A 13,964-nucleotide genomic window follows, 5' to 3' on the forward strand; every position below is an offset into this window, starting at 1 on the left:
ATCGAAGGAGTAGCTCCATTGTGCAAGGGAAGGCATAAAATGATAAGTTTGCATGAGCTGAAGCACAATGATAAAATTAAGCAAGTCAATTATTTGTAGGAGATTTTCTACTATTTTTCTCTCTGTTCTTACAGATAAAGTACTTGATATTGGAAGACTCCCCTCATGCTATTCTTCTATAATAAATATCTTGTGGGTCAGAGCTTCTCTGATTTTTTGAGGAGGTAACAAGGAGGGTAGATGAGGATAGTGCATTTGATGTAGTGTATATGGACTTTAGCAAGGCTTTTGATAAGGTTCCGCATGGCAGACTGGTCACGAAGTTAAAAGCCCATGGGATCCAGAGCAAAGTGTCAAGTTGGATTCAAAACTGGCTCGGAGGCAGGAAGCAGAGGGTAATGGTTGATGGGTGTTTTTGTGATTGGAAGGCTGTTTCCAGTGGGGTTCCGCAGGGCTCAGTACTAGGTCCCTTGCTTTTTGTGGTATAAATCAATGATCTAGACTTGAATATAGGGGGTATGATTAAGAAGTTTGCAGATGATACTAAAATCGGCTGTGTGGTTGATACTGAAGAAGGAAGCTGTAGACTGCAGGAAGATATCAATAAATTGGTCAGGTGGGCAGAACAATGGCAAATGGAATTCAATCTGGAGAAGTGTGAGGTAATGCATTTGGGGAGGACTAACAAGGAAAGGGAATACACATTAAATGGTAGGACACTGAGTAGTGTAGAGGAACAAAGGGACATAGAAACATAGAAGATAGGATCTGCCCAATCACCCAACCTGTCCAAATCATTCTGGAGTTTCCCTGCATCCTCCTCACAGCACACATGCCCACACATCGTTGTGTCATCTGCAAACTTGGAAATATTACATCTAGATCATTTATATATATTGTGAATAGCTGGGGTCCTAGCACCGATCCCTGCGGTACCCCACTAGTCACTGCCTGCCACTCGGAAAAAGACCCGTTTATTCCAACTCTTTGCTTCTGTTATGTTCATTAATAAATAGACATTCTTATTATGAACACAGCTAGCTTCTAGCTAGTCATTTATTCAGTACACGTTCTCTAGGTACAGTATCTGTAGAGATGGAGCACGGTGGTGGTTAGCACTGTTGCCTCACAGCGCCAGGGACCCGGGTTCGAATCCGGCCTCGGGTGACTGTCTGTGTGGAGTTTGCACATTCTCCCCGTGTTTGCGTGGGTTTCCTCCGGGTGCTCCGGTTTCCTCCCACAGTCCAAAGATGTGCGGGTTAGGTTGATTGGCTATGATAAATTGACCCTTAGTGTTAGGGGGATTAAATACGTGGGGTTACGGGGATAGGGTGGGATATGTGTTGGTGTCGGGGTTACGGGGATCGGGTGGGATATGTGTCGGTGCAGGCTCGATGGGCCGAAATGGCCTCTATCTGCACTGTGGGGTTTCTGTGATTTCTGTGATTTCTGTGAGATGCAGCATGTGTGCTCCTGTGTGTAGGCTGCCATCTTGACTGTTGCCTTGTGGGTACTAGTGCCTCATGGGTAATGTAGTCTTAATATATATACAGCTGGGTAGTGTAGTCTTGTACATACAGCTATGTCCAGCTCTACAGCTCCACCTAGTGTCCACTATAGAATGACATGTTATTGATCGTTACATCCCCCTTTCTTTGAGGTTTAACAAAATCAATATCAATGAACTTTCAAGAAAACAATAAAGATAATATCAGTAACACTTTTGTTAGTGCTCTATAAACATAAACATTTTCAAAACAGTCAACACATTTTCAAAGCTTTACATTGTACTCAAAGATTAAGTCTATCAGGCTCTTTTACTTCACGTGTGGATCTTCTCAACACGGGTAAGTCTGATGTGTCTTCATGAGATTGTTCTGGCAGTGAATGACAAGATGCAGTTGCGGCATTGTCATCAATCTGCTCTTGTATAGAGCGAGGTCTCCTTGCGATCTTTGCTTGGAGAGGGTTTCAGTGTTTCCTTCACTCTTCATGCCATAACTCTCAATGTAGTCAATGCACTCTCGAAAAACTGCTGGAAGCTGGATCCCATCATACAGCATAGTCCTCTCAGCAGCCTCGGCTAATGGAACACCAAAGATTGGCCTGAGGGAAGAAGGAGTATCCACCGGAACTGCTTCCTGCTCTGGTGCAGGCTTCTTCTTTTTCTTTTTCTCTTTCCACTGCTTAACAACGTCTGCTGCGGTTATATCTTTGGACTTTTTCTCCTTGTGTTTTTCCTCTTTGTGCTTTTCTTCCTTTGGCTTCTCTTTGACCTTAAAGTCTTTTTCTTTCTTCTTGGAGAAACTAGGCTTTTTGAAGACATGGATACCCTTTGGCCTTTTCATCCTTGATGGGCTCTCTGCTTCATCACCTGAGTCATCTGGTCTGCTTATGGCACAGTTTATACAGTCGACTCTCTTGACCAGTTCTAAGTCTTCACAAGCTTTGTCACCTAGTATCAAATCAAGTCTTTCAGCCACAACAGAAAACATGAGATGATGCACTTTGTCTTTGACTGTCACTTTAAGTCTGCAGACACCTAAGCTATCTATTTTCTGTCCATTATAGCTCTTCAGTAGTACTGATTTTTTCTGTATTTTGGGCTTTTCTTTCATATTTTTTATGTCACTCATACTGATTAAGTTTGCTTTTGCCCCAGTGTCCAGTTTCAATGTAAGAAGTCACACAACACCAGGTTATAGTCCAACAGCTTTATTTGAAATCACAAGCTTTCGGAGCGCTGCTCCTTCTTCAGGTGAAGTGGAGAAATGCATAAAGACACAGCTTATATAGTCAGAGAATCATGTCAGATGTTTACAGGTAACCTTTCCAACTGCCATTTATCACACCTCGGCAGAGAGATAATCACAGCAGTCAAAGGTGTGAATGGTGTCCAAACAGGTCAGTCAGGGAAACATTACATCAAAGAACAATGAGGTGGGGTCACAAGGGGTCAAATATTGCAGATGCTGGGGTCTGTATGAAAAACAAAAAAGCAGACAAAAAACATTTTTTTTTTTGGCTGGAAATCACAGCAGGTCTGGCCGCATCTGTGTAGAGAGAACAAGCCAATGTCGACTCGAGTCTGGATGACCCTGCATCAGGTGGGGTTACATGTAGCGTGACATGAACCCAAGATCTCGGTTGAGGCCGTCCTCATGGGTGCGGAACTTGGCTATCAGTTTCTGCTCGACGATTTTGCGTTGTCGTGTGTCTCGAAGGCCACCTTGGAGAATGCTTACCCGAAGATCGGAGGCTGAATGTCCTTGACTGCTGAAGTGTTCCCCGACTGGGAGGGAACACTCCTGCCTGGTGATTGTTGCGCGGTGTCCGTTCATCCATTGTCGCAGTGTCTGCATGGTCTCACCGATGTACCATTCTCCGGGGCATCCTTTCCTGCAACGTATGAGGTAGACAACGTTGGCCGAGTCACATGAGTATGTACCATGTACCTGGTGGGTGGTGTCCTCACGTGTGATGATGGTATCTGTGTTGATGATCTGGCATGTCTTGCAGAGGTTGCTGTGGCAGGGTTGTGTGGTGTCGTGGTCGCTGTTCTCCTGAAAGCTGGGTAATTTGCTGCGAACGATGGTCTGTTTGAGGTTAGGCGGCTGTTTGAAAGCGAGTAGTGGAGGCGTGGGGATGGCCTTAGCGAGGTGTTCATCGTCATCGATGACATGTTGAAGGCTGCGAAGAACATGGCGTAGTTTCTCCGCTCCGGGGAAGTACTGGACAACGAAGGGTACTCTGTTGGTTGTGTCCCGTGTTTGTCTTCTGAGGAGGTCTATGCGATTTTTCGCTGTGGCCCATCGGAACTGTCGATCGACGAGTCGAGCGTCATATCCCGTTCTTACAAGGGCGTCTTTCAGTGTCTGTAGGTGTCCATCGCGTTCCTCCTCGTCTGAGCAGATCCTGTGTATTCGCAGGGCTTGTCCATAGGGGATGGCTTCTTTAACGTGGTTAGGGTGGAAGCTGGAGAAGTGAAGCATCGTGAGGTTGTCCGTGGGCTTGCGGTAGAGTGAAGTGCTGAGGTGTCCGTCTTTGATGGAGATTCGTGTGTCCAGGAATGAGACTGATTCTGAGGAGTAGTCCATGGTGAGTTTGATGACTTTATAAGCTGTGTCTTTATGCATTTCTCCACTTCACCTGAAGAAGGAGCAGCGCTCCGAAAGCTTGTGATTTCAAATAAAGCTGTTGGACTATAACCTGGTGTTGTGTGACTTCTTACATTTGTCCACCCCAGTCCAACTCCGGCATCTCCACACCACAGTTTCAATGTAACTAATGCTCCATTTTCTGCAGTGGGATCATCCATTTGTCCACTTTTACTGCATTGACTTTATGTTCACCATTGTCCATTTCTGAGGGCTGCACATTTTCTGTATCTTTTTTGATATCGTCACATGACACCATTCCTACAAAAAATGTCTCACTTAAATCAGTGTCCTCAATCACATTAACTTGTTGCCCTTTCGTTGTTTTTACTTTTGAAAAGCATTGTTTGGCAAAGTGATTCTTTCCATTACACTTTGTGCACATTTTTCCAAATGCTGGGCATTGTCTTAACTGGTGTTTGTAACCACAGCGTTTACAATTAAAAATTTCATCCTCCGATTGCTTTGCATTTCTGTCCTGCCCATGTTTCTTCCCTTTGTAGGACACAGCACTGACAGCAGTACTTACTACAATCGCATCATTATTGATTTCACTGAAAGTCTTCGCATGCTTTCGAGCTAGCTCGCTGGCTTGGCATATTTTCACTGCATTTTCCAAATTTAGTTCGGTTTCTCTCAACAGACGTTCCCTGACTTTTTTATCATGAATACCAAACACAATCTGGTCACGAATCATGGATGCTTTGAGCTCAGAGAAATTACATGTCTGTGCTTTCAGTTTCAGATCAGTTATAAAGCTAACAAAAGTCTCATTTTGTTGCTGTGTCCGAGAACGGAAGATGTATCTTTCATACGTCTCATTCTTTTTGGGAGAGCAATGTGCATCAAATTTTTTTAGCACACCTTCTAATTTTTCTCTGTTCTCTGCTGGATTAAATACAAATGTATTAAATACCTCTATCACCTGTCAGCCTGCAACCGTAAGCAGCAACGCTATCTTCCTTGTGTCTGGCTTCGTACCGAATCCGATGGCTGCAATGTAGAGTTCGAATTGCTGTTTAAAAGTCTACCAATTGTAGTCGATTTTTTCTGTGAGATTCAAACGCTCTGGTGGCTTCAAATTCTCCATGTCACTTTTCACAATTTTCAGCAGATCTTCACCACCCTGGTACCATGTTATGTTCATTAATAAATAGACATTCTTATTATGAACACAGCTAGCTTCTAGCTAGTCATTTATTCAGTACACATTCTCTAGGTACAGTATCTGTAGAGATGCAGCATGTGTGCTCCTGTGTGTAGGCTGCCATCTTGACTGTTGCCCTGTGGGTACGAGTGCCTCATGGGTAATGTAGTCTTAATATATATACAGCTGGGTAGTGTAGTCTTGTACATACAGCTATGTCCAGCTCTACAGCTCCACCTAGTGTCCACTATAAAATGACATTTTATTGATCGTTACAGCTTCCTGTTTGCCAACCAGTTCTCTATCCAAGTCAATACCTTGCCCCCAATCCCATGTGCTTTAACTTTACATGCTAATCTCTTATGCGGGACCTTATCGAAAGCCTTCTGAAAGTCCAAATACACCGCATCCACTGGTTCTCCCTTATCTATTCTACCAGTTACATCCTCAAAAAATTCCAGTAGATTAGTCAAGCATGATGTACCTTTTGTAAATCCATGTTGACTTTGTCCGATCCTGTCACTGTTTTTCAAGTGCTCTGCTATTACATCTTTTATAATGGACTCTAGCATTTTCCCCACTACCGATGTCAGGCTTACTGGTCTATAGAAACATAGAAGATAGGAGCAGGTGTAGGCCATTCAGCCCCTCGAGTCTGCTCCGCCATTCAATGAGATCATGGTTGATCATCCAAACTCAGTACCCTGTCCCTGGCTTCTCCCCATATCCCTTGATCCCTTTAGCCTTAAGAAATATACTAACTCCTTCTAGAATATATTTAATGAATTGACCTCAACTACCTTCTGTGGTAGAGAATTCCACAGGTTCACCACTCTCTGGGTGAAGGAATTTCTCCTCATCTCTGTCCTAAATGGCTTACCCCTTATCTTTAGACTGTGACCCCAGGTTCTGGACTCCCCCGCCATTGGGAACATCCTTCCTGCATCTAGTCTGTCTAGTCCTGTTAGAATTTTATAAGTTTCAATGAGATGCCCTCTCATTCTTCTAAACTCCAGCGAGTATAAGCCCAATCGACCCAATCTCTCCTCATACATCATTCCTGCCATCCCAGGTATCAGTCTGGTGAATCTTCGCTGCACTCCCTCCATGGCAAGAACATCCTTCCTGAGATAAGGCGACCAAAACTGCACACAATACTCAAGGTGTGGTGTCACCAAGGCCCTCTGCAACTGCAGCAAGACATCCTTGTTCCTGTACTCGAATCCTCTCGCTACGAAGGCCAACATACCATTTGACTTCTCAACCGCCTGCTGCACCTGCATGCTTACCTTCAGTGACTGGTGCACAAGGACACCAAGGTCTTGTTGCACTTCCCCTTCACCCAATCTATTACCGTTCAGATAATAATCTGCCTTTCTGTTTTTGCCACCAATGTGGATAACCTCACATTTATACACATTACACTGCATCTGCCATGCATCTGCCCAATCACCCAACCTGTCCAAATCATACTGGAGTTTCTCGGCATCCTCCTCACAGCGCACACGCCCACCCAGCTTTGTGTCATCTGCAAACTTGGAGATATTACATCTAGTTCCCTTGTCTAGATCAGTAATATATATTGTGAATAGCTGGGGTCATTGCACCGATCCCTGCCGTACCCCACTAGTCACTGCCTGCCACTCGGAAAAAGACCCGCTTATTCCAACTCTTTGCATCCTGTCTGCCAACCAGTTCTCTATCCAAGTCAGTACCTTGTCCCCAGTCCCATGTGCTTTAACGTTACATGCTAATCTCTTATGCGGGACCTTATCAAAAGCCTTCTGAAAGTCCAAATACACCACATCCACTTGTTCTCCCTTATCAATTCTACCAGTGACATCCTCAAAAAATTCTAGTAGATTAGTCAAGCACGATTTACCTTTTGTAAATCCATGTTGACTTTGTCCGATCCTGTCACTGTTTTCCAAGTGCTCTGCTATTACATCTTTTATAATGAACTCTAGCATTTTCACCACTACTGATGTCAGGCTTACCGGTCTATAATTCCCCGTTTCCTCTCTACCACCTTTTTTGAATAGTGGGGTAACATTAGCTACCCTCCAGTCCATGGGAACTGTTCCAGAGTCTATAGAATTTTGGAAGATGGCCAGCAATGCATCTACTATTTCTAGGGCCACTTCCTTAAGTACCCTAGGATGTAGATTATCAGGCCCTGGGGATTTATCGGCCTTCAATCCCGTCAATTTCCCTAACACCATTTCCCTACAAATACTGATTTCATTCAGTTCCTCCCTCTCATTAGATCCTATGTTCCCCGACATCTCTGGGAGGTTATTTGTGTCCTCCTTTGTGAAGTCAGAACCAAAGTATGTATTTAATTGGTCAGCCATTTCTTTGTTCCCCATTATAAATTCCCCTGATTCTGACTGCAAGGGACCTATGCTTGACTTCACCAACCTTTTTCTCTTCACATATCTGTAGAATCTTTTACAGTCAGTTTTTATGTTCCCTGAAAGCTTACTCTCATACTCTATTTTCCCCCTCTTAATTAATCCCTTTGTCCTCCTTTGCTGAATCCTAAACTACTCCCAATCCTCAGGTTTACTGCTTTTTCTGGCCAATTTATATGTCCTCTCCTTGGATCTTATGCTATCCCTAATTTCCCTTGTTAGCCACAGTTGAGTCACCTTTTTTGTTTTATTTTTATGCCAAACAGGGATGAACAAATTCTGTAGTTCATCCATGCGATCTTTAAATGTTTGCCATTGCCTATCCACCATCAACCCTTTAAGTAATGTTCCCCAATCCATCCTACCCAACTCGCGCCTCATACCATTGTAGTTTCCATTATTTAAATTCAGGACCCTAGTCTCTGAGTCAAATACTTCACTCTCCATCTTAATGAAGAATTCTATCATATTATGATTGCTCCGCCCCAAGGGGCCTCGCACAACAAGATTGCTAATTAATCATTTCTCATTACATAATACCCAGTCTAAGATGGCCTGATCTCTAGTTGTTTCCTCGACATATTGGTCCAGGAAACCATCCCCTATTTACTCCAGCAATTCCTCCTCCACAGTATTGTTACTAATTTGGTTAGCCGAATCTATATGTAGATTAAAGTCACCCATGATAACTGCTGTGGCCTTATTGCACGTGCCTCTAATTTCCCGTTTAATGCCATCCCCAACCTCAGCATTACTGTTTGGGGGCCTGTATACATGTCCACAGATCCCTGAAGGTAGCAGGCCAGGTAGATAAGGTGGTTAAGAAGGCATACAGAATGCTTGCCTTTATTAGTCGTGGCATAGAATACAGGAGCAGCGGGGTTATGCTTCAACTGTATAAAACATTAGTTAGGCCTCAGCTAGAGTACTGCATGCAGTTCTGGTCACCACATTACAGGAAAGATGTGATTGCACTAGAGAGGGTACAGAGGAGATTTACAAGGATATTGCTGGGAGTAGAGAATCTTAGCTATGAGGATAGACTGGATAGGCTGGGTTTGTTTTCCTTGGAACAGAGGAGGCTGAGGGGAGACCTTATTGAGGTGTATAAAATTATGAGGGTCCTAGATAAAGTGGATAGAAAGGACCTATTTCCCTTAGCAGAGGGGTCAAAAACCAGGGGGCAGAAATTTAAAGTACTGGCAACTCTTTTTTATCCGGCACCGACGGGACCGGCGTGGTGCCGGTTGATCTAAAAGTCCGGATTACAGAGAGGTATACTTACTAAGGTATGAGAGCCCCGTACACGGCCACAGGTCCAGGCATCCCTGTTGCATGGCAACAGGTGCAGGAACCCCGGTTACACAGCCACAGATCCAGGCGTCCCTGTTGCATGGCAACAGATGCAAGAACCCCAGTTACACGGCCAGAGATCCAGGAACCCTGGTTACACAGCCACTAATATGAAGTAAAGCTTACCTGAACCTACTCCTGAATTTTGCCGGTTAAGAGAGATTTCCGGTTATTTAGGTGCCGGTCAAAAGAAAGTTTGCTGTAATTGGTGGAAGGTTTAGAGGGGATTTGAGGGGAAATTTATTCACCCAGAGGGTTGTGGGGGTCTGGAACTCACTGCCTGAAAGGATGGTAGAGGCAGAAACCCTAACCACATTTAAAAATTACTTGGATGTGCACTTGGGATGCGGTAACCTGCAGGGCTACGGACCAAAAGTTGGGAAGTGGGATTAGGCTGGATAGCTCTTTGTTGACTGGCGCGGACACAATGGGCCGAAATGGCCTCCTTCCATGCTATAACTTTCTAGGATTTTAGTCCCTAATAATTGGGTGCAAAAATATCTGGCTGTATCATGCAGCACAGAAGGAAGTCATTCGGCCCATCGTGCCTGTGCCCTCTCTTTGAAAGAGCTATCCAATTACAGGAAACGTTGTTATATCCAGCACCGACGGGACCGGGCTGTTGCTGATCTATCAAAACTGCCGGACATACCAGCGTTAATGTTGAAGCATACGGAGGTTTTCATCTCCGTATCTGACAACAAACACTGTTGCTTAGCAACAGCTTCTAAACAGTCGGCCCGTACCTTGGAAGCGTCTCTGTAGCTTAGCAACAGCTTCAGAGAGACTTTCCAGAGCCTGACTGTTGAAAAAAAAGCCACGAGAAGAAAAAAACCTAACAAAACGGCTCCTGATTTCTGCCGGTAGATCGAAGTTCCCGGACATACAACCTCCGGATAAACCAAAGTCTCCTGTAGTCTCACTCCACTGCTCTTTTCCCATAGCCCTGCAAAATTTTCCTTTTCAAGTATATATCCAATTCTGTTTTGAAAGTTACTGTTAAATCTGCTTCCACCACCATTTCAGGCAGTACATTGCTGCGTAAAATAATTTTTCTTCATCTCCCCTCTGGTTCTTTTGCCTATTACTTTAAATCCGAGCCCTCTGGTTACCGATCCTCCTGCCAATGGAAACAGTTTCTCCTTATTTACTCTATCAAAACCCTTCATAATTTTGAACACCTCTTTTAAATTTCCCCTCAATCTTCTCTTCTCGAAGGGGTACAATCCTAGCTTTTCAAGTCTCTCCAGATATATATAGATAAATAATCAGGTAAAAATATATATATTTGAAAAGCTGACAAGGTCTTTTAATTATCAATGCACCAAACATGCTAAATACAACCAATTACCTTTTAAATGCAGAGCCAGAAGCAAAACAGTGTAATAAAGGCAGACATAATTGTATTTTCTCAACAATTAACTTTCTATTTTGATGATTTTATGTCACAACAAATGGAGCTGACATACAATGGGATTTTTACAGCCTGTCAATCAGTGCATCCTAACCAGGTTTTGAAGATAAAATAAATAATATAGATGACAATAATAAATATAACATACAGTATTATAATAAATATGTATAGTACTATCATAATAAATATAATATACACAATATATTAATAATACTTATAAACATATGAGTGCCAGAATAATAAGTAGAATATGCAGTACTTTTAATATAATCCACAATGATAAATTTAATAAATATTTTGATACACCTTGATTTAACACTTGAAGGATTAGAATTTCTCTAGAGATTTACAGGGTAATTCCATGTTCCCACATTCCCAGCAGAGAACCAGATTTGTAGGATGTGCAGGTTGGAGAAATGGATTCAACATTTCAGCCCAATTTTATGACCAACACTCCTTGCAAGTAGGTTTCACTGCAGAGAGTACAGGATCACAGAATCATGCCTTTTACCTTTACATATGCTGCATGTAACATAGCTGATGTACTATTTTGCATGCAATATTTATCTGCCAGGGACGTCTGTGAAAAGTTCCCCAGAGGGAGATCGACAGATCCCTGGAGAAACGGCTTGTGTGGCTAGAAATAGCCACTTACGTCATTTCTCCAGGAGTTCTGCCAATCTTCTACCAAAGTTACGTCAGGAGATTGGGAGGACCCCGTGGAAATTCAGGAACAGCAGCTCTTAAGTACAAAGCAGTCTGCACCCCTGTCCTGAAGCATTATACAACAAGACCCCCTTCAGTAGATCCACTACACATTGCACTGAGAAATAGAGAGGCTAATACACGAGGAGGTGATTTGATTACACTACCAGGAATCGCAACCCAAAATGTCTTTCATTGATCATCACCCTGATTCTGAAGCACATAACACTGCTTTACCTATACACACAATAATGCCAACAAACTACATATTTCAATGTATCTTGTATATGAAAAATATACTATGCTACACCAATGTGTAAAGCATTGAAAATTCTGAAAAAGAAAAAGAAAATCCATGAAGAACATTCACTGTCATAGCTTACCTGTGACAGTCTCTTGAGGTTAGACCTTTCTCATTTTTGGCTAATTAAACAGAAGATCTCCTTACAGATACCTTTAGTTATTGGAGAGAGATAATTCACTTATGTACTGGTAATAATGAGACTCGCCAGCCCCCCATAGATCTTTGTCATTTCCTGTTCTGATCAGCCTCTGCTCACAAACTGACTCAGACCACAACTCCCACATAACAGAACAATCTTCTCACTTCATCACAAAGGAAAGTCCAGTCAAATAGTCAAATTTTGCTGTATCTTTAAAAGTACAAACATCAGTCAATATAACCTGCATTTAACCTACTGGAGAAAATGATAATGTCAGGTAATTTTGGTGCCACAAATATTACTGAAATGAAGATGAAAAAAGTCTTGTTTTTATGCTTTAGTGCAGTGTTACTGAAATTCAATGGCAATTAGACTTCAAATAAATCTCCAAAAGTACTGAATCTGAAAAGCTGGTTTCATTTTTTTTTTCTCATTTTGACCTTTCTACTTGCGGCTCACTTCTTCTTTCAGTCAGAGGGCTGCTGGGATACTGTACTTTTCGTCAGAACTACACCGTAACCAGCCAAAAGAAACTTTACGTTTGTCGGGTCAGGGTTGGGCTTGAGAGATTTTCATTGCCTTGCCTCCCTTCCTGCTCTTTCATGAGATGGAAAATTCCACTGGCACACGAGATCTGGCATAAATGCTCCAATGAGTACAGGAAAGTTTCAATGTCAGTCATGTCAGGTTGCAAGTGCAATGTCACAACTTTATTTCAATTTTGCAAACTGCAGTGTATTTATTTAAAATAGTGAAGGAAAACATTATGTAATAAAAATAGAAAATGCTGGAAAGCATTGAGCATTAAGGCTGCACACACAATTGACTAACTTAGAGAAGGTCTACAGCAGGCCATTATACACTGGTTTACTGACAAATCAACTACCACAGGTGTACCTGCAGGAATCTAACACTTTGGTTATGAACTATACCTCTAGAAAGTCTGTGGAATATTCAATGCAAATGTAAAAAAATAGGCAATTGTCTTCAACACCTACCAAAAAAAACTCTTCATTTCCTGCTGATTTTGGTAGTCTTCACATAAAAAGAGTAATCTTAAGAATAATTTAACCCTCATTACCATTACATATTCTGTTTATAACGTGCGATAGTAAAGATAGTTTGCAAGCCTTTGCAAGCTTTATCTCCGGAAAAGGGCCACAATGTCTGAGTATGAATGAAATCTTCCTTACCTGTTCTCTGGTAGGCGCGGCAGCATTTTATCTCCTCCTATAGCTCTCTCGTATATATGTATTTTATTCTGCCTGGCAAAAGAAAAAAATCCAGAATATTGGACTGAGCCTGTTTAACTTCTTTTCTCACAGAGAAGCAACGTTTTTCTCCAGTTTTTTACATTTTCTTTCATTATTCACTCAGTTGACTTTCTGCAATTTTCAAGTATCACTGCCATTAGACAAATGTAAAAAACTAAAGTACTTCCCTTAACTCATAGGGGGAAAAATTCAGTTGTTTGTGCCTCCCGTTAGCGCCTTAAGAGGGCGCCGATGGGGTGCAAAGCAACTAGCGCCCGGGCGCGGCGATGTTTGCGCCGCTCACAAAATTAAATAGGCATTTTGCGGCGGCGCTAAACACTACCGCCACGATCTCCTGCGCCGACAGATTGTGACGTCAGTCGAGTGCGCAATGCCCCGTTAGTGCCCTGGAGCGGATATTGAGTGGCACCCCCTACCTTACTGCCTACCACTAGCAACAACAGGTTGAGGGGAACGTTATGCTGTCAGAAAGGGACTTGGGGAGCGCTATTTAAAGGCGACCGCTTCCTGCCTTTTTTTGTCGGTGACATTTTTGCACCATGCATTCTAAGAGAGAGAGAGAGAGAGACTTCTGGAGAGATTCAACGCTGTGTGAAGGACTTTTGAGTACTGAGCAGCACTTTGCAGGTTTATTTTGATTTGCCCTTCCTTGCTTCGCCCGCCCTCTGAGGTAGCGCCTCACTCCTTGGCGTTTGCACCTTAAGACAGGTGTGAAGCATCTGATTTAGCGCTCCAATCACCTCCAGGGGCGATAAAAGCCAAGTTTTCTGTCGGAAGCGATAATTAGCGCCAGGCGCTAAACTTTGCGCAAGGCCAATAGCGGCACCCCAAATGAGGCGATACTGAATTTTTCCCCCATAGTGCTTTTGGATCAGTCTTAAAACGGTCCTCAGACTACCCTTTTGACTTTGATGATATCCTCAAGAGATTCCATTTATTATTTCCCATTAAACCCAAGCAAAACCTCAAATCCCGTAGACACAACAAGTTATGTTTCAGCATTGGGAAATAATTTTTCACAATTATAATCTGACGCTTTGCACTTGATGTTAAAATG

General features: G+C 42.8%; 1 protein-coding gene across 2 annotated transcripts in view; it reads right to left on the minus strand.

The window, feature by feature from the left end:
• The window catches only part of clnk (cytokine-dependent hematopoietic cell linker), a 284,911-nt gene extending 273,265 nt beyond the window's left edge, over window positions 1-11,646 (minus strand). For both annotated transcript variants that reach the window (XM_085965255.1, XM_085965246.1), the window contains exon 1: window positions 11,574-11,646. The gene's annotated coding sequence lies outside the window, so the exon portion shown is untranslated. The remainder of the gene's footprint in view (window positions 1-11,573) is intronic.
• Between the last annotated feature and the right edge of the window lie 2,318 nt (window positions 11,647-13,964).

Source organism: Somniosus microcephalus, chromosome 2, assembly GCF_052327205.1.
Source record: "Somniosus microcephalus isolate GS21.2 chromosome 2, FLI_Smic_1.0, whole genome shotgun sequence".
Classification (NCBI taxonomy): Eukaryota; Metazoa; Chordata; class Chondrichthyes; order Squaliformes; family Somniosidae; genus Somniosus; species Somniosus microcephalus.